Source organism: Dendrobates tinctorius, unplaced genomic scaffold, assembly GCF_039654945.1.
Source record: "Dendrobates tinctorius isolate UK_male_01 unplaced genomic scaffold, ASM3965494v1 ptg000056l, whole genome shotgun sequence".
NCBI classification, from domain to species: Eukaryota; Metazoa; Chordata; class Amphibia; order Anura; family Dendrobatidae; genus Dendrobates; species Dendrobates tinctorius.
In genome coordinates, this window is record NW_027361724.1 from 20,445,210 (window position 1) to 20,466,097 (window position 20,888).

Sequence of the window (20,888 nt, forward strand, 5' to 3'; positions counted from 1 at the left end):
CCAATCAAAACAATGAAAATAAGGTTATTTTGTGAGATCAGAGAAAAATAATAAAAAAACAACAAAGAGTATTGCACACGATCCAAGGAACGGAACCATGTCCAACCCCCCTTTATGTTCTACTCACCAGGTCCCGTACACTAGTAAGGGTAGTCATGCCCTGATGGCGGCCAAGTTTCTGCATATCGTGAAATGACACTTGTTGAAAACCTATACTACATGAAGTATGTAGCTAGTCTGCGTAGATAATGGGTTGTCAGACACCCATTCTTTGCTACCTATAGTTAACATTTCATCTACGCATTCACTAAATCATTATTAAAAGGAAACTGTCACCCCCTGGGACATATATGACCTATTAATATGGGCACACAGGTAGTAAGTAATAGTCCTACCTGTATGCCTAATATTAAAGATCTTGTGGAGAATTGTTATATACTGTCTGTATGTTAATGATTTCTTCCAGACTTCCATGACATTTCTCCACAACAGGACCATTAACATGAGTCATACAGTTAGGACTAGCTTAACATTTCTATTACCTGTATGCCCATATAAATAGGTCATATGCATCTCGGGAGTGACAAATTCCCTTTAAAGCATAAACACACATATATTAATTTTTATTTATCTAATAGGATGACGACAGCTGTCCAGACCTGCATCCCACCACAGCAACCATTCTGGAGTAATCCCCAGAGAATGAAATCTATCAATATCCCTGCTGCACACTTGCAGCAGGAATCTGTGCAAGAATACTGAAAGCTCAGAGATTGTGAGAGGAGAGCTGCGGTGAGCTTACCTGCAGCAGAGCAAGACCTGAAGCAATTGACCACTGGGGGGTGGCCGGATGCAGAGTCAACAAACATACAGCAGCAAGTATGACTATACTAGCGCACGGCGGAACAGCCATGCGTGCTTTTTATAGCGTACGAGACCTGCCGGAAATCTCCAGAACTCCAATAGGAGCCAATAGGATTCACAGCAGGACCTAAGCACCTGACTCCCGAACTCCAAAAGAAGCTCGTCCTGTGAGCATGCTCAGAAGCTGGCACAAAGGACTTAGCCTCTGAAGATAAATGTGAGGACCTGGGTTTCTGCATAGGTATGGCAGAACTCAGATTCCTAACAAGGAATCTGTGCAAGAATACTGAGAGCTCAGGTAGTGTGAGAGGAGAGCTGCGGTGAGCTTACCTGCTGCAGAGCAGGAAGGACCTGAAGCAAGTGACCCCGGGGAGTGGCTGGAGGCGGAGTCTGACGCCGAGGAGCGGCGGTGACATTCGATGCTGGAAAGTAGATAGATCATGCCGAAGTCAAGCCAGGAGGTCGGTGAGGTCCCAAAGGGTTAAACACAGAGAGTGGTCAGGACATAGCCAAATGTCAGAAAACCGGAGATAGCTGTATGGTACAAATGGGGAAGACTGGTGGGAAGTCAGAGGAAGCAAGCCAAAGGTCAGAGCCAGAATACACAGTAAGCACAGAGTCACAAGGCAAGGAACAGAATGAGAAAACAGACCGGGTCATACACTGAGAGACAATCAGACAAAAGAGTATGCAAGCTCACCAGGGGGTCAGACACACAGCCAAGAATGAATATATCACTGACAGGGATCTCAGACAGGTGCGGGTAAGTATAGCCCACCCCAAACCAAAAGGAGGCCACAAAATTAACCCTGAGAGGACGGGATAAAGAAATCCCGTCCATAGCTATGACAGAAATCATCCTCAGTGACAAAGCAAGTGGCTACGCATCTCCCTTTGCTCTTAGGATATTTACTCATCTAAGAGGGCTGCTCAAACTGTTGGGGTGCAGCTGTGGGACCCTATTTTCAGAGATGATGTCCTCCACCCGAGGCTCAAAAAGCTGAAAGGGTCTTCAGGAGAGATGGGTAGTTGAGCTAGTCTATCAGACGGTCATCTCTGTAGCTGTAGTGTCATCCTTCCTATGGTTCTATTCAGGGGTGGACAGGGGCGGAAATGTTATTGGTGCAACTGCACACAGGTCAAGAGATAAGAGGACCCATCTCCACCACAACAGTAGATGAAATTGTGCGTTATGATGAGTTATTGGGCTGATTATGAGTGTAAAGACAGAATATAACATTTCTCCACAACAGCACCATTAACATGAAGCATTCAGTTAGGACTAGCTTAACATTTCTATTACCTGTATGCCCACATTTATAGGTCATATACGTCTCGGGGGTGACAGATTCTCTTTAAAGCATAAACACACATATATTAATTCTTATCTATCTAATAGGATGACAACAGCTGTCCAGACCTGCATCACACCACAACAACCACTCTGGAGTAATCCCCGGAGAATGAAATCTATCAAGATCCCTGCTGCAGACTTACAGCAGGAATCTGTGCAAGAATACTGAAAGCTCAGAGAGTGTGAGAGGAGAGCTGTGGTGAGCTTACCTGCAGCAGAGCAGGACCTGAAGCAAGTGACTACCAGGAAGTAGCCAGATGCAGAGTCAGACGCCGAGTAGCGGCGGTGACCGGCGATGCCAGAAAGTAGTTTGAACGTACCGAAGTCAAGCCAGGAGGTCGGTGAGGTGCCAAAGGGTTAAACACAGAGAGTGGTCAGGATGTAGCTAAATGTCAGAAAACTGGAGATAGCTGTACAGTACAAATGGGGCAGACTGGTGGGAAGTCAGAGGAAGCAAGCCAAAGGTCAGAGCCAGAATAGACAGTAAGCACAGAATCACAAGGCAAGGCACAGAACGAGAAAAAAGACCGGGTCATACACTGAGAGACAATCAGACAAAAGAGTATGCAAACACACCAGGGGTCAGACACACAGCCATGAATTAATGTATCACTGACAGGGAACTCAGACAAGAGCGGGTAAATATAGCCCTCCCCAAACCAAAAGGAGGCCAAAAAATTAACCATGAGAGGATGGGATAAAGAAATCCCATCCATAGCTATGACAGAAATCATCCTCAGTGACAAAGCAAGTGGCTACGCATCTCCCTTTGCTCTTAGGATATTTACTCATGTAAGAGTGCTGCTCAAACTGTTGGGGTGCAGCTGTGGGACCCTATTTTCAGAGATGATGTCCTCCACCCAAGTCTCAGAAAGCTGAAAGGGTCTTCAGGAGAGATGGGTAGTCGAGCTAGGCTATCAGACGGTCACCTCTGTAGCTGTAGTGTCATCCTTCCTATGGTTCCATTCAGGGGTGGACAGGGGCGGAAATGATATTGGTGCAACTGCACACAGGCCAAGAAATAAGGGGACCCATTTCCACCTCCACAGTAGATGAAATTGTGCGTTATGATGAGTTATTGGGCTGATCATTAGCGTAAAGACAGAATATAACATTTCTCCACAACAGCACCATTAACATAAGGCATACAGTTAGAACTAGCTTAACATTTCTATTACCTGTATGCCCATGTTATTAAGGTCATATACGTCTCGGGAGTAACAGATTCCCTTTAAAGCATAAACACACATATATTAATTCTGATCTATCTAACAGGATGATGACAGCTGTCCAGACCTGCATCCCACCACAACAACCACTCTGGAGTAATCCCCGGAGAATGAAATCTATCAAGATCCCTGCTGCAGACTTACAGCAGGAATCTGTGCAAGAATACTGAAAGCTCAGAGAATGTGAGAGGAGAGCTGCGGTGAGCATACCTGCAGCTGTGCAGGACTTGAAGCAAATGACTACCGGGGAGTGGCCGGAGGCAGAGTCAGACGCCAAGTAGAGGCGGTGACCGGCTATGCCGGAAAGTACTTAGATCATGCCCAAGTCAAACCAAGAGGTCGGTGAGGTGCCAAAAGGTTAAACATAGAGAGTGGTCAGGATGTAGCCAAATGTCAGAAAACCAGAGATAGCTGTACAGTATAAATGGGGCAGACTGGTGGGAAGTCAGAGGAAGCAAGCAAAAGGTCAGAGCAAGAATAGACAGTAAGCACAGAGTCACAAGGCAAGGCACAGAATGAGAAAACAGATGGGGTCATACACTGAGAGACAATCAGACAAAAGAGTATGCAAGCATATCAGAGGGTTAGACACAAAGCCAAGAATGAATGTATCACTGACAGGGAACTCAGACAGGTGCGGGTTAATATAGCCCTACCCAAACCAAAAGGAGGCCATAAAATTAAACCTGAGTGGACAGGATAAAGGAATCCTGTCCATAGCTATGACAGAAATCATCCTCAGTGACAAAGCAAGTGGCTACGCATCTCCCTTTGCTCTTAGGATATTTACTCATCTAAGAGGGCTGCTCAAACTGTTGGGGTGCAGCTGTGGGACCCTATTTTCAGAGATGATGTCCTCCACCCAAATTTCAAAAAGCTGAAAGGGTCTTCAGGAGAGATGGGTAGTGTCATGGTTTATCTGGAATTCTGGTCTGACAAGTGAAGAGTTAAAGGTGAGAGCCTCTCTTTAGCCTCAGGGAGGGTATTTATGGCTTCAGGTGAACACCCTTCCCTGTCGTTTATACTTCTAACTTGAGTGTGTCCGACCCTGCCTTTGCTAAGTGCCTCTCGCCTGTTTCCGTACTTGTGGTGTGTATTACCTGGTCTGGATTTTGGTTTACGTCTCTTGGCTTTCTGATTTGGTACCGTCCTGCTCGACCCGTATTCTGACCATTGGCTTCCCTAGACTATTCTCTGACTCTCTAATTTTGTACCGTGCAGCCCGACCCGTGCCTGACCTTCTGCTTCCCTGACCTTTCTTGTTCTGCCTGATTCTGTACTGCCTTGCTTCTCCTGTGTATGACTTCTGGATTGCCTGACCATCGCTACTGTGTAAGCCCCTGGCTCTCTGAGTCCCCTGCCCTTCACCGAAGGGTCTCTGCGATAAGCTCTGCCCTCTCTGACATCGCTTGGTCACGTGGTGCTAGGTCCTGCAGCCTCCGAGCGCTTCTGCAAATGCTCCGCTCATTCCACAGGTCCTGCGACCTTCCAACCTGCGCTCCTGTACGGGCCCCTCTGACAGCCCCGTGGTCAGGGTTTCTGCACCGACAGCTGACCGGTCACGCTACCCCCCGGCGACTAAGGGTAAGCGTGATAGGTAGTCGAGCTAGGCTATCAGACGGTCACCTCTGTAGCTGTATTGTCATCCTTCCTATGGCTCCATTCAGGGGTGGACAGGGGCAGAAATGTTATTGGTGCAACTGCACACAGGCCAAGAAATAAGGGGACCCACTTCCACCTCCACAGTAGATGAAATTGTGCATTATCATGAGTTATTGGGCTGATCATTAGCGTAAAGACAGAATATAAAATTTCTCCACAACAGCTTCATTAACAAGAGGCACACAGTTAGGACTAGCTTAACATTTCTATTACCTGTATGCCCATATTAATAGGTCATATACGTCTCGAGGGTGACAGATTCCCTTTAAAGCATAAACGCACATATATTAATTTTTATCTATCTAATAGGATGACGACAGCTGTCCAGACGTGCATCCCACCACAACAACTGTGGCGCCCCTGAGGCTTCAGTCGCCACAGAGGTACTGCACCTTCTCCTAAGGTGTAGTGCCCCACCATCCAGGTAAGGTGGGAACTCCTGACCATGCTCCACACCTGCATTCCACACACAGGATAGTTCAGTGGGGCCACCTAACAGCTTCAGGCTGGGGGTTAGCAGAGCACCCCTCGTGGAACCCTGCTTCGTAAAATGAGATGTGCTGGGAGGCGGGTGGAGTTAGATGATGTAAAAGAGAGGGAAAGTGTAGGATTTCAGAGCAGTCTGGGAGAGACCCAGAAGGGGTTCAGTCTGGGAGAGACCCAGAAGGGGTCAGTCTGGGGAGAGACCCAGAGAAGAGAGCAGGCTGACGGCGGGTCAGCCTAAGAGGAGCTCATGGCGGAGGAAGGCAGTCAGTCAGGAGAGGCTGAGGACTGGTCTTAGTGGAACGAGCTTCTCAGGAAAGGAAGAGAAGGAGAAAGAGACGTAGACTGAAGACTACAGATTCCATAAGAGAGAGATAGAACAGGTCGGAACGAAGGAGAAGGAGAACAGAGAGGAGGAGTGGGTTGGAGAGGAACCCTGCCTATAGGTTCTAAGCGCAAAGGCCGGGGCCCAGTCCCCGAGGTTGATTGGATCTTTATATCCGGCAACAGACACCGGAGGAGTAGTGAGCCCCTAACGCCTTACTCCCACCATAGACTTGGGACACAACAGCGAAACGGATAGAGAGCCAGGTCTCAGAAGAGGAGTCCCCGAAGCAGGCTACAGCTGTCTGTCATACAAGTAGAGACTAGGAACATCTAGAGAGAGGCATTCCAGGGTAACTAAGTACTGGAGTGCTTCGCACCTAAAGGCGCATTTGAGGAGTCGTTCAGTGAAGGTACATTTTGGCGGAGTGTGGAAGGGAGAGTCCTGTCCTGCCTGGAGGTTGGCTGGAGCCCGGACCTGGAGAACACAGTACGGAGGCAGGCAGTTGTGTGAACTGCAAACAGTGAGTAAAGCTTTGGAACCCCATACTCTGGTGTCCTCCAGTTATTCCCGCATCACTATACCTGGGTAACAACATCCACACCATCCTGCACCTCTCCTCATCCATTGCACCTACACTGCCCTGGGACTACAGCTCCACCTGTGGGGAGCTATACCATCTCTGCTGCACCACACCATCAGTCCCAGAGGATCTGTACGCAGCGCTGGCTAACATCTCACTTGACAAATACCACTGGTGGCGGCACGAACTATACCAATAAACTCTAACACCATTAACACCACCGCCATTGATATTGGGCGCCCAGGGCCACGGACCGGGTCACCACTGCTGTGACACATTCCCCTGACACGGGCCCGGTACCGAGTACCCCACAGCCCTGGGAGGGCGACCCACAACCACTCTAGAGTATTCCCCGGAGAATGAAATCTATCAAGATCCCTGCTGCAGACTTACAGCAGGAATCTGTGCAAGAATACTGAAAGCTCAGAGAGTGTGAGAGGAGAGCTGCGGTGAGCTTACCTGCAGCAGAGCAGTACCTGAAGCAAGTCACTACTGGGGAGTGGTCGCAGGCAGAGTCAGACGCCCATTAGCGACGGTGACCTGTGATGCCGGAAACTAGTTAGATCGTGCCGAAGTCAAGCCAGGAGGTCGGTGAGGTGCCAAAGGGTTAAACACAGAGAGTGGTCAGGACGTAGCCAAATGTCAGAAAAAACGGAGATAGCTGAATAGTACAAATGGGGCAGACTGGTGGGAAGTCAGAGGAAGCAAGCCAAAGGTCAGAGCCAGAATAGACAGTAAGCACAGATTTACAAGGCAAGGCACAGAACAAGAAAAAGACCGGGTCATACACTGAGAGACAATCAGACAAAAGAGTATGCAAGCAAACCAGGTGGTCAGACACACAGCCAAGAATGAATGTATCACTGACAGGGAACTCAGACAAGAGTTGGTAAATATAGCCCTCCCCAAACCAAAACGAGGCCAAAAAATTAACCATGAGAGGATGGGATAAAGAAATCCCGTCCATAGCTATGACAGAAATCATCCTCAGTGACAAAGCAAGTGGTTACGCATCTCCCTTTGCTCTTAGGATATTTACTCATGTAAGAGTGCTGCTCAAACTGTTGGGGTGCAGCTGTCGGACCCTATTTTCAGAGATGATGTCCTCCACCCAAGTCTCAAAAAGCTGAAAGGGTCTTCAGGAGAGATGGGTAGTCGAGCTAGGCTATCAGACGGTCACCTCTGTAGCTGTGGTGTCATCCTTCCTATGGTTCCATTCAGGCGTGGACAGGGGCGGAAATCATATTGGTGTAACTGCACACAGGCCAGGAAATAAGGGGACCCATTTCCACCTCCACAGTAGATGAAATTGTGCATTATCATGAGTTATTGGACTGATCATTAGCATAAAGCCAGAATATAAAATTTCTCCACAACAGCACCATTAACATGAGGCATACAGTTAGGACTAGCTTAACATTTCTATTACCTGTATGCCCATATTAATAGGTCATATATGTCTCGAGGGTGACAGATTCCCTTTAAAGCATAAACGCACATATATTAATTTTTATCTATCTAACAGGATGGCGACAGCTGTCCAGACCTGCATCCCACCACAACAACCACTCTGGGGTAATCCCCGGAGAATGAAATCTATCAAGATCCCTGCTGCAGACTTACAGCAGGAATCTGTGCAAGAATCCTGAAAGCTCAGAGAGTTTGAGAGGAGAGCTGCGGTGAGCTTACCTGCAGCAGAGCAGGACCTGAAGCAAGTGACTACCGGGGAGTGGCTGGAGGCAGAGTCAGACGCCAAGTAGCAGTCGTGACCGGCGATGTCAGAAAGTAGAAGGATCGCACCGAAATCAAGCCAGGAGGTCGGTGAGGTGCCAAAGGCTTAAACAGACAGAGGTCAGGACGTAGCCAAATGTCAGAAAAACCGGAGATAGCTGAGTAGTACAAATGGGGCAGACTGGTGCGAAGCAAGCCAAAGGTCAGAGCCAGAATAGACAGTAAGCACAGATTTACAAGGCTCAGAACAAGAAAAAAGATCGGGTCATACACTGAGAGACAATCAGACAAAAGAGAATGCAAGCACACCAGGGAACTCAGACAGGAGCGGGTAAATATAGCCCTCCCCAAACCAAAAGGAGGCCAAAAAATTAACCATGAGAGGATGGGATAAAGAAATCCCATCCATAGCTATGACAGAAATCATCCTCAGTGACAAAGCAAGTGGCTACGCATCTCCCTTTGCTCTTAGGATATTTACTCATGTAAGAGTGCTGCTCAAACTGTTGGGGTGCAGCTGTGGGACCCTATTTTCAGAGATGATGTCCTCCACTCAAGTCTCAAAAAGCTGAAAGGGTCTTCAGGAGAGATGGGTAGTCGAGCTAGGCTATCAGACGGTCACCTCTGTAACTGTAGTGTCATCCTTCCTATTCTCCCCGTCCCCTCTTATTGCCTAGGGCATTTCTATTATAAACCATATATGCATATATCAAATAGTCTCCCAGAAAATCTCGGGGGCGCAAGAAGCAAGCGGGCGAAAAGCGCATCTGGGCGCAGAGGCTCACAACCACCACGGTCGCACACTTTACTCTTCTCAGTCCAGTAAGTAACCTGCGGATATACCATATATGTTTTCTATTGTGGACTGGATAATTTTATCTTAAACTATTTGCTGGATGTCACAATGTGGGAATCACATGGAGATTTTCTTGGGGACTATTTGATAAAGGCATTTATGGTTTAAAATAGAAATGCCCTAGGCAATAATTTATTGGAATTTTAAACCATTTTTTTGCATACCGCTTATGTACTCCCTAGTTGTGATTTCTTTGTCCACATGGATATATCATATGCAAGCAACATATTTAGGTCTCCTATATGTTATTTTGACCTTTTTTGTGGTTGGTGTCCCCCATTGGGGTATGTTGACAGTGATTGTGTATAAGTAGCATTTTTATGGATTTTATTATGTTTCAGAATAAAATAAATTATTTTAAATAGTACACGGTTCTCTTCTTGTTTAGTGATTGCTTTAACAGCTGTCCTCTTGATTGATTAATGTGTTTGGAAGTGCCATTTTCTTGATATTTGGACAATTGTGGTCCTATTGGAGACTATGCTGCCTATTGGGGACATTTACCTGCCTATTGGGGACATTTACCTGGCTATTGGGGACTCTCACACCACGCCAGTCTGAGCCTGAGGTAAAAGCAGAGTTCCACCAATATGGGCACTGGTGAGACTAAAATGATATGGACTGGCAAGGCTGCATTAATGGGCAGTGATCAGACTGCATTGATGGGTAGTGCAGTCTGTATTTCTCTGTGTGGGCAATTTTATTTCTGGTATATTGTTTTTGTCGCGCTGTATATATATTGATATTTTGCTAATCCCTAGGAAACATTGATATCAAGAAAGAGAACAATTGCTTCACTTGTTACGACTAGCAGTGACAAATATAGAACCGGAAATTGACCATCTCATTAGACAAAAGCAGGCCCATAGTTCCCATTGAAATACCGGTAAGTTTGTTGATTTAACTTTACTTGTTCTTCATTTTAAATATTGTATTTGTTCCTGTCTTTGTCTTTTACTTTAAAATAAGATATGTGCAGTGTTCATAGAAATTTGTTCATAGTCTTTTTTTCTAAACTATATTCCAGCCCTCCAATGGTCCGCGGGACCGTGAACTGGCCCCCTGTTTAAAAGTTTGAGGCCCCCTGCTCTAAGACATAACAAGCAACAACTAATGTGGGCCGAGCCAACAACCACCACATTCCATGACCTTACAAGTGTTGGCTGTTACTGCTGGCTTCCATTGAAGTGCATTGCTCAGTATGCTAGACATCAAACAATATGAATCCTACTATTGTGGGGGAATTCTTGAATAGTTTCACTACCTATGGAGCTAATATGTATATACATCGGTGTTGTACGAGAATTTCCCAATATTGGTTGGATTTATATTTTTGATTTAGACTACATATTACTATAATGTCTCAATAACATCCAACAATTCCATAATTGTCTCCAGGTTACATGTGTTCCTTTTACAGGATATAACTTTAATCTCCCAGATTTGGATGATTTCATAATAATTCATGGCCTAAAAATCAAGAAGTCGTCATGTTCCAGTTATGGCTGAGGGAATTCTCTCAGTTACAAGTATTCTATGGACCTGATGAGCAAGAAAGTCAGAAACCAATAAAATGTGATGGATAATCGGGAAGTCATTGTCATTTCTGTACTTGGAGATAAATCCTGTCACATCCTATATATCCCCTTACTATTGGAAGAAATGCTGTAAAACTTGGACATCTCCTAATCTGAGGGGTTCACTATTTGTTTTGGACCTGCTTGTATCATATAGAATAAAGACTCCTTAATGAATGAAAAATAAATGAGAAATAGATGATAGAAGAGAATGAAGGACAGAACAAGAGAAAACATGGAACCGACTTACCTGTCTCTCCACCGTCTGCAACTGTCAAATGGAATGTTGGCTCTTACACAATGTGTGTGATGTCATAATACAAGGGGGTGGAGCCAGAAACCACAACATTCCTTGATCTCATCAGCAGGAGCAACAGTTGTTATTTAACCCCTTAACGACCGCCGATACACCTTTTAACAGCGGTCGTTAAGGGTACTTTAACGCCTTTACCCCCAAGGGTAGTTTGCATGTTCATGACCGGGCCAATTTTTACAATTCTGACCACTGTCCCTTTATGAGGTCATAACTCTGGAACGCTTCCATGGATCCTGGTGATTCTGACAATGTTTTCTCGTGACATATTGCACTTCATGTTAGTGGTAAAATTTCATTGATATATCTTGTATTTATTTGTGAAAAAAACAGAAATTTGGCGAAAATTTTGAAAATGTCTCAATTTTCCAGCTTTTAATTTTTAGGCCCTTAAATCACAGAGATATGGCACACAAAAAAACTTAATAAATAACATTTCCCACATGTTTACTTTACATCAGCACAATTTGGAAACCAAAATTTTTTTTTTGCTAGGAAGTTATGAGGGTTAAAAGTTGACCAGCGATTTCTCATTTTTACAACACCATTTTATTTTTAGGGACCACATCACATTTGAAGTCACTTTGAGGGGTCTATATGATAGAAAATACCCAAAAGTGACACCATTCTAAAAACTGCACCCCTTAAAGTGCTCAAAACCACTTTCAAGAAGTTTATTAACCCTTCAGGTGCTTCACAGGAATTTTTTGAATGTTTAAAAAAATGAACATTTAATTTTTTTTCACAAAAAAATTACTTCAGGTCCAATTTTTTTTATTTTACCAAGGGTAACAGGAGGAATTGTACTTCAAAGGTTTATTATGCAATTTGCCCTGAGTACGCCGATACCTGATATGTCGTGGGGAACCACTGTTTCCGCGCATGGCAGAGCTCAGAAGGGAAGGAGTGCCGTTTGACTTTTTCACTGCAAAATTGGCTGGCATTCAGATCGGACGCCATGTCACGTTTGGAAATCCCCTGATGTGCCTAAACAGTGGAAACCCCCCCACAAGTGACCCCATTTTGGAAACTAGACCCCCCAAGGAACTTATGTAGATATGTGGTGAGAACTTTGAACCCCCAAGGGCTTCACAGAAGTTTATAACGTACAGCGGTAAAATTAAAAAATCATATTTTTTCCTCAAAAATGATCTTTTCACCCCCAATTTTTATTTTCCCAAGGGTAACAGGACCCCAAAAGTTATTGTGCAAGTTGTCCTGAGTACGCTGATACCCCATACGTGGGGGTAAATGACTATTTAGGCGCATTGCAGAGCTTGGAAGGGAAGCAGTGCCATTTGACTTTTTTGGCTAGAATTGAGATCGGACGCCATGTCGCGTTTGGAAAGCCCCTGATGTGCCAAAACAGTGGAAACTACCACAAATGACACCATTTTGTAAACTAGACCCCCCAAGGAACTTATCTAGATGTGTGGTGAGAACTTTGAACCCCCAAGGGCTTCACAGAAGTTTATAACGCCCGGGCATGAAAATTAAAAAAATCATATTTTTTCCACAAACATGATCTTTTAGTCACCAATTTTTTTATTTTCCCAAGGGTAACAGGAGAAATTGGACCCCAAAAGTTGTCCAATTTGTCTTGAGTAGGCTGATCCCCCATATGTGGGAGAAAACTACTGTATGGGCACACGTCAGGGCTCGGAAGGGAAGTAGTGACGTTTTGGAATGCAGACTTTGATGGAATGGTGTGCGAGTGTCATGTAGCCTTTGGAGAACCGCTGATGTGCCTAAACTGTGGAAAACCCCCACAACTGACCCCATTTTGTAAACTAGACCCCCCAAGGAACTTATCTAGATGTGTGGTGAGCACTCTGAACCTCTAAGTGCTTCACAGAAGTTTATAATGTAGACCCATAAAAATAAAAAAATCATATTTTTTTTCCACAAATTTTTTATTTTCCCAAGGGTAACAGGATAAATTGGACCCCAAAAGTTGTTCTGCAATTTGTCCTGAGTAGGCTGATACCCCATATGTGGGGGTAAACCACTGTTTGGGCGCATGGCAGAGATTGGAAGGGAAGGAGCACCGTTTGACTTTTTCAATGCAGAATTGGCTGGAATTGAGATCAGACGCCATGTTGCATTTGGAGAGCACCTGATGTGCCTAAACAGTGGAAACCTCCCAATTCTAACTTCAACCCTAACCCCAACACACCCCTAACACTAATCTCAGTCTTAACCCTAGCCCTAACCCTAGCCCCAACCCTAGCCCTAACTCTAACCCTAGCGGAAATAAATACTTTTTTTTAATTTTATTATTTTTCACTAACTAAGGGGGTGATAAAGGGGGGTTTGATTTACTATTTATAGCGCGTTTTTATGTTTGGCAGCTGTCATACGCTAAAAGACGCTTTTTATTGTAAAAATAGTTTTTGCATCACCACAGTTTGAAAGCTATAATTTTTCTATATTTTGACCCACCGAGTCATGTGAGGTCTTATTTTTTGCGGTACGAATTGATGTTTTTGTTGGTATCATTTTTGGCACGTGACATTTTTTGATTGCTTTTTATTCCGATTTTTGGGACGCAGAATGAACAAAAACCAGCATTTATTATTATTATTATTATTATGCATTTATATAGCGCCATTTATTCCATTACATGTGAAAAGGGGAAATATAGACAAGTATAATAAACATGTGTAAGACAAGGCACACACAAGTACATAAGGAGAGGGGACCCTGCCCGCGAGGGCTCACAGTCTACAGGGATGGGTGAGGATACAGTAGGAGAGGGTAGAGCTGGTTGTGCGGTGGTTCAGTAGACCGAGGATTATTGCATGCTGTAGGCTTGTCGGAACAGGTGGGTCTTCAGGTTCTTCTTGAAGGTTTCCGCTGATGGTGAGAGTCTGATGTGTTGCGGCAGAGAATTCCAGAGTATGGGGGAAACACGGGAGAAGTCTTGTATGCGGTTGTGGGAAGAGGAGATAAGGGGGGAGTAGAGAAGGAGATCTTGAGATGATCGAAGGTTGCGTGCGGGTAGGTACCTAGAGACCATGTCACAGATGTATGGAGGAGACAGGTTGTGGATGGCTTTGTTTGTCATGGTTAGGGTTTTGAATTGGAGCCTCTGGGCAATAGGAAGCCAGTGAAGGGCCTGGCATAGGGGAGGGGCTGGAGAATAGCAGGGAGACAGGTGGATTAGTCGGTCAGCAGAGTGCAGGATGGACTGGAGCGGAGTCAGAGTGCTAGAGGGGAGGACAGAGAGTAGGAGGTTGCAGTAGTCGAGGCAGGAGATGATAAGAGCATGCACTAGTGTTTTTGTGGTTTCGTGGTTGAGGAATGAGCGGATCCGGGAAATATTTTTGAGTTTGAGGCGGCAGGAGGAGGCGAGGGCTTGGATATGTGGTTTGAAAGAGAGTGCAGAGTCGAGGATCACCCCGAGGCACCGAGCATGCGGGACTGGGGAAATAGAGCAGCCATTGACATTGATGGATAGGTCTGGTGGAGGGGTAGATTGAGATGGGGGAAAGATGATGAATTCTGTTTTGTCCATGTTCAGTTTGAGAAAGCGAGAAGAGAAGAAGACTGAGATAGCAGACAGACATTGTGGGATTTCAGTCAGTAAGGAGGTGAGGTTGGGTCCAGATAGGTAGATCTGCGTGTCATCGGCATAGAGGTGATACTGCAAACCGTGGGATTCTATGAGCTGTCCCAAGCCAAAGGAGTAGATGGAGAACAGAAGGGGTCCTAGGACAGAGCCTTGAGGAACACCAACAGACAGGCGGCGAGGTGAGGAGGTGGTGTGTGAGAGGGAGACATTAAATGTTCGGTCTGTTAGGTATGATGAGATCCAGGATAGGGCCAAGTCTGTGACGCCAAGAGATGAGAGAATCTGTAGCAGGAGAGAATGGTCTACGGTGTCGAAGGCAGAAGACAGGTCCAGGAGAAGGAAGACAGAGTAGTGTTGCTGGCTCTTGGCGGTTAGTAGGTCATTCATTTCATGAATTTCTTTTGGGTGGTGCGTTTACACCATTTCATGTGCGGTAAAATTGGTAAAGGGGTTTTATTCTTCGTGTCTGTACGATTACAGCGATACCTCCTTTATGTCTTTTTTAGGTTTTGGCACTTTTATGCAATGAAAACAATTTTATATAAAAAATAATTATTTCTGCATCACTTTATTCTGCGAGCTATAACTTTTTTATTTTTTCGCTGACGACGCTGTGTGGTGGCTTGTGGGACAAGATGACGTTTTCAGCGGTTCCATGGTTATTTACATCCGTCTTTCTGATCGCGAGTTATTGCACTTTTTGTTCGGCAGTATGATGATAAAGCATTGTTTTTTGTTTTGTTTTATATTTTTATTTTTTAAGGGGTTCACTAAAGAGGTTAACTAGTGAGACAGTTTTATAGGGCGGGTCATTACGAATGCGGCGATACTAAATAAGTGTAGTTTAATATTTTTTTTTTTATTTAAAAAAAATGAATTTGTTAGGGAATTTATTTTTTGTAATTTATTTAGCGATTTTTTATAAATTATTTTTACACTTTTTTTTCATGTTTGAACGCAGTGTGCCAGGGGTTAACGTGCCGGGGGCGGTCCCTGACTGCCCCTGACACATAGTGACGGGTGTCAGCTGTGATTATAATCCAGGGCCCAGGTACCATGGATGGGATAGTACGTTTGATGTCAGAAAGGGGTTTACCACGGCGTTGTGAATTCCCTGCGCTGAGGAAAAAGTATATAGCGTCTCCAAAGTCAGATTTTGTCCAGGGTCTCGGCTGCCGGTGGTAGCCGAGTCCCCAGAAAACATGATTCGGGTCGGTTTTTACTGACCCCAGGGTTGCGATCGCCGTTATTAACCGTATAACGGGGACCGCAAAAAAAAAGTCCGATGTGCCATTTAATTTCTCTCTCCTCTGATGTGATCGCGCATCAGAGGAGAAAGAAATAGGGTTCCCGATTTCCTCCCGATGCTCCAGGGCCCACCTGCTTCCGCCGGTGGACGCGCCATCTTTTTCCGGTGGGCACATGCGCAGTGCGCCCGCCGAGATCTACTGGCCGGCACCCGTGAACAATTGGAAGATTTTACCTATTGATTCATTTAGACCCTGTCACAGCGATCAAAATAAAAAATAGTCAATAACCACCCCCCCTTTATCACCCCCTTAGTTAGGGAAAAATAATGAAATAAAGAAAATATATTTATTTTCATTTTCCCATTCCAAAATGGCGCTCCTTCCCTTCCGAGCCCCGAAGTGTGCCTAAGCAGTGGTTTCCCCCTACATATCAGGTACCAATGTACTCAGGACAAACTGGACAGCAATTTTTGGAGACCAATTTCTCCTGTTACCCTTGTGGAATTATAAAATTGCGGGGTAAAAAAAATCATTTTTGAGGAAAAAAATGATTTTTTTATTTTCACGGCTCTGCGTTATAGACTTCTGTGAAGCACTTGGGGGTTCAAAGTGCTCACCATACATCTAGATATGTTCCTTAAGGGGTCTAGTTTCCAAAATGGTGTCACTTGTGTGGGGTTTCCACTGTTTAGGTACATCAGGGGCTTTTCAAAAGCGACATGGCATCCGATCACAATTCCAGCCAATTCTGCATTGAAAAAGTCATACGGCGCTCCTTCCCTTCCGAGCTCTGCCGTGCACCCAAACCGTGGTTTACCCCCACATATGGGGTATCAGCGTATTCAGCAGAAATTGCACAACAAATTTTGTGGTTCGTTTTCTCTTTTTACACTTGTGAATATAAAAAAAATTGGTTCTGAAGTAAAATGTTTGTAAAAAAAGTTAAATGTTAATTTTTTCCTTCCACATTGCTTCAGTTACTGTGAAGCACGTAAAGGGTTAATAAGCTTCTTGAATGTGGATTTGAGCACCTTGGGGGGTGCAGTTTTTAGAATCGTGTCACTTTTGGGGTTTTCTGTTATGTACACCCCTCAAAGTGACTTTAAATGTGATGTGGTCCCTAAAAAATGGTTTTGGAAATTTTGTTGTAAAAATGAGAAATCACTGGTCAACTTTTAACCCTTATAACTTCCTAACAGAAAAAAAAAATTTTTCCAAAATTGTGCTGATGTAAAGTACACATGTGGAAAATGTTATTTATTATTATTTAAGGGCTCTGAAACAGTGGCCTCTGCTACAGCTAGGGGGCGCTGTATGTGCTCCTCAGGATACGCATGGAGGCGTAACTGTGATGGTTAGACAGTGACCGGCATTGTGGTAAATGGCCGGTATATATCGCAGAGGAGGGGGGTCCTCTGCGCTGTAAGCCAGTAATGATGCTCTGGGACCTGTAGTCCTATGAGCTTTGTTTGTGTATGTTTGTAAAGGGAGGCTTACAGGGTTGGCCGGAGAGCTGAGTGGGACTGGCTAAGCACACACCTCCCACCTATGGGGGTGGTTTCAGCTACATAATGTGTCATTGGTTTGGTCACATGGTCCCTGTGCAAGGTCCTGAAGGTCTCTGTGTTGGAAGGTCCTGGGTGTGTGTGGACCGGATTCCTGAAGAGCACATGGTGAGGCCATGGACCTGAAGGCCTGTGTGTTGGACGGTCCCATGAGTGCACGGACGTCCTGAATAGCGCACGGAGAGGCTACCTACCTGCATGGTCGCTGTGTTGGATGGTGTCACATGGGGATTGGATTCCTGAAGAGCACAGAATGAGACCATGTATGTGCAGAGTCTGTGACGGCACTGCGTTGGGGAAGCTATGGTCTTTCTGAGGGTCTGGACTTTCGGGAGTGCCCTGGTCAAAAGGACAGTGGACCCAGTTAGGCAGCTTCCCTGGGAGACGAGGCAGACGAGGAGTCAGCGTGTAGGAGCAGGAGCTCCTGGAAGGTAACCCAGAGTATGGGTAACTGTGTGCACTGACAAGGGTCAGTTAATGAACTGTGCGGTCACCCACAGTAACTGGATGGCGTATGGTCCAGCGTGTTTAGAGACTGCAACTTAATGTCATCTGTTGGTGGCTATTGTGTTCCGTGGACATAAATTAACTGTTCGGCGTGCGGTCGCCCAAGGCAACTGGACAAAGTGGTCCGGCGTGTTTAGTGACTGCGAGTTAAGCCGTATACTAGGAAGTGCTAAGGACTATGTGTGTGATGTGTAACATGGCGGTTTATGCGGAGTAAAATAAACCCTAATAGACTATTTTGTGTAGAAAACGTGCCCGTGCCTTCATCCCGTTGCTAAGCGAGTGTCGCCCAATACACACAGTAAGCGCTATCTTACAGGGCATAAAAATTAAATTTTGAAAATTGCAAAATTTTAAAAATTTTCGAAAAAATTTCTGTTTGTTGCATAAATAAACGCAAGTCATATTGAAGAAATTTTACCACTAACATGAAATACAATATGTCACGAAAAAACATTCTCAGAATCAGCGGAATCCGTTAAAGCGTTCAAGAGTTATTACCTCATAAAGTGACAGTGGTCAGAATTGTAAAAATTGGCCTGATCATTAAGCTGCAAATTGGCTCTGTCACAAAGGGGTTAAAGTGACCAGACCATACAACCAAGTTATTGCCATATACGTTAAATGAACTCTAATAATCCACCTTGACCTCTTAAAACTTTAATAAAATGCCACAATGTCATTATTGCCATACAATGTGATTGCGGAGTAGTTTCTACTGTTTTGAACAGGGATAAATCGATAACAATAACCCAAATATCCCAGTATTACAGAAGATTAGATTATATGGATGGTTGGATGGGGAGGTAGATACACTACTGTAGGATAAATGGCCAGTAAATAGGAGAGGACACTATAGACAATCTTACTATGTATTCCAGTGCTGGGCTATTAATTTTCCCAAGGGGCTACATGAGAGACCGTGACTGTTGTGGAGGACAGAACCAAGAGGCTTAAATTAATTCTGCTCAATATTAATATTAACATGTTAATTACAATTATTATATTCGACCCCCGGGTGAGTATAATAAAAGTTATTTTTCTAATCTTTCAGGTCGGCCTGGGGGCTTATCTACAGTGGAAGGAGTGCTACAGCTGCCTCAGTGATCTGAGCCAGCTGTCACGGGAAAGGAACAGAAGGAGAAAGACGTAGAACTGCAACCTAAGCTTCCATAAGAGAGAGAAGGAACAGCGTGGAACGAAGGAGTAGGAGAACAGAGAGGAGTTGTGGGTTGGAACAGGAACCCTGCCTATAGGTTCTCAGCGTAAGGCCGGGGCCCGGTCCCCGAGGTTGTATGGACACTTATGGTTCTGCAGCAGACACCGGTGGAGTAGTTGGCTGTAAATGCACTACTCCCATCCAAGACTTGGGGCACAACAGCAACTGAATAGAGAGCCAGGACTCTGGAGAAAGGAGTCCCCGAGAGAGGCTACAGCTGTCTGTCATACAAGTAGAGTTGTTAGGAACATCTGACAGGAGGAACTTCAGAGTACCACGGTACTGGAGCTCTTCACACTAAAAGGCGCAATAGAGGAGTCGTTCAGGAGAGGTACATGTTGGTGGAGTGTTGGAGAGGAGAAGCCTGACTTGTCTGGGAGGTTGATTGAGTCTCTGCCCTGGAGGACATGGCACGGAGGCAGGCACCAGTGTGTACCACGAACTGTGAGTAAAGCTTTGGAACTACAAGCCCTGGTGTCTTCCATTCAATTGTTCGCCAACACCGCCAGCCCTGCTACATCTGGGTACCAACATTCCTCACACCACCTGCGCCTATTCTCATCTATTGCCATTACACTACCCTGGGGTTACAACTTCACCTGTGTGGAGCTATACCATCTATGCTGCAACACACCATCATCCCCAGAGGATCTGCACGCAGCGTTGGCTTAACATCTTGCTTGCCAAACACCATAGGTGGCGTCACGAACTATTCCATTACATCATTACATTTCCCCATTACTTGGGCGCCCAGGACCATGGACCGGGTCACTGCTGCTGTGACACATTCCACCGACACCGGCCCGGTACCGAGTACCCCACAGCCCTGGGACGGAGGGCGACCCACAAGCATATAGGCAGTGTTTAATTACTATTGCTGTACTCGTATACCGCTGCTGCACCCTGAAAACAAAAGTCCTTTTCAGGGCTCAATACTGTGATTTCGCTAGTAAAACTGCTGTTACCTGCATTAAGGGTAGGGATAGCTGGTGGAGGAGGGATAGTTTTGGATTAGAGGCACATAGGAAGGGTTTATTGCCTTACAGTCCTACCATAGGTATAGTGCTGCTGTATCCTAAAAACAAAAGGCCTTTTCAAGGCTACATATTGTCTTTTCACTATAAATACCAGAAATTCGCAAGCATATATTATAAACCTAATTTAAAAAAGCACAAGGAGTGGAGTAAGGGACAGGGAAGTTTACGTGCTGCTGATGGTGCACACAGGGGCCGAGGTCGTGAGCCAGGTAAAACTGTGGGTGCTGCAGGAACACAACAAACGTGCTTATCCATAAGATGCAGCTTCCTGTCCCACTTTGCAGGAGGTTGCAGGACACCACTCTTAAAGCCAGAACAGTGCAAACAGGTGGTCGGTTGCAGGGAATCTGTCACCCCATTTTTTGACTATCAGCTGCCGTCACCGCCATCAGTGGCTTATCTACAGCATTCTGTAATGCTGTAGATAAGCCCCCAATGTAACCTGAAAGATAAGAAAATGCTGTTATATTATACTCACCCGGGGGGGCGGTTCGGTCTTGGACCAATGGGTGTTGCGGTCTGGTGCCTCCCATCTTCTAACAGTGATGTCCTCTTCTTTGCTGCCTGTCGTGGGTCCTGTCGCGGTCTGGCCCGGCGCCTCCCATCTTGCAGCGATGACGTCCTCTTCTCTCCTGCCTGTCGCGGCTCCAGCACAGGCACACTGCTCTGCCCTGTTAAGGGCAGAGCAGAATACTGCAGTGCGCAGGCGCCGGGAGAGGTCAGGGACCTGCACACTGCAGTATTCTGCTCTGCCCTTAA

General features: G+C 45.5%; 1 long non-coding RNA gene across 1 annotated transcript in view; it reads left to right on the forward strand.

Annotated features, from left to right (window-relative positions):
• Positions 1–20,705, forward strand: part of LOC141091832 (uncharacterized) — a 75,758-nt gene extending 55,053 nt beyond the window's left edge. Inside the window, exons 2-3 of the long non-coding RNA XR_012232598.1 lie at positions 9,849–9,973; positions 18,928–20,705. This is a non-coding gene — a long non-coding RNA (uncharacterized lncRNA). The remainder of the gene's footprint in view (positions 1–9,848; positions 9,974–18,927) is intronic.
• The last annotated feature ends 183 nt before the right edge of the window (positions 20,706–20,888 follow it).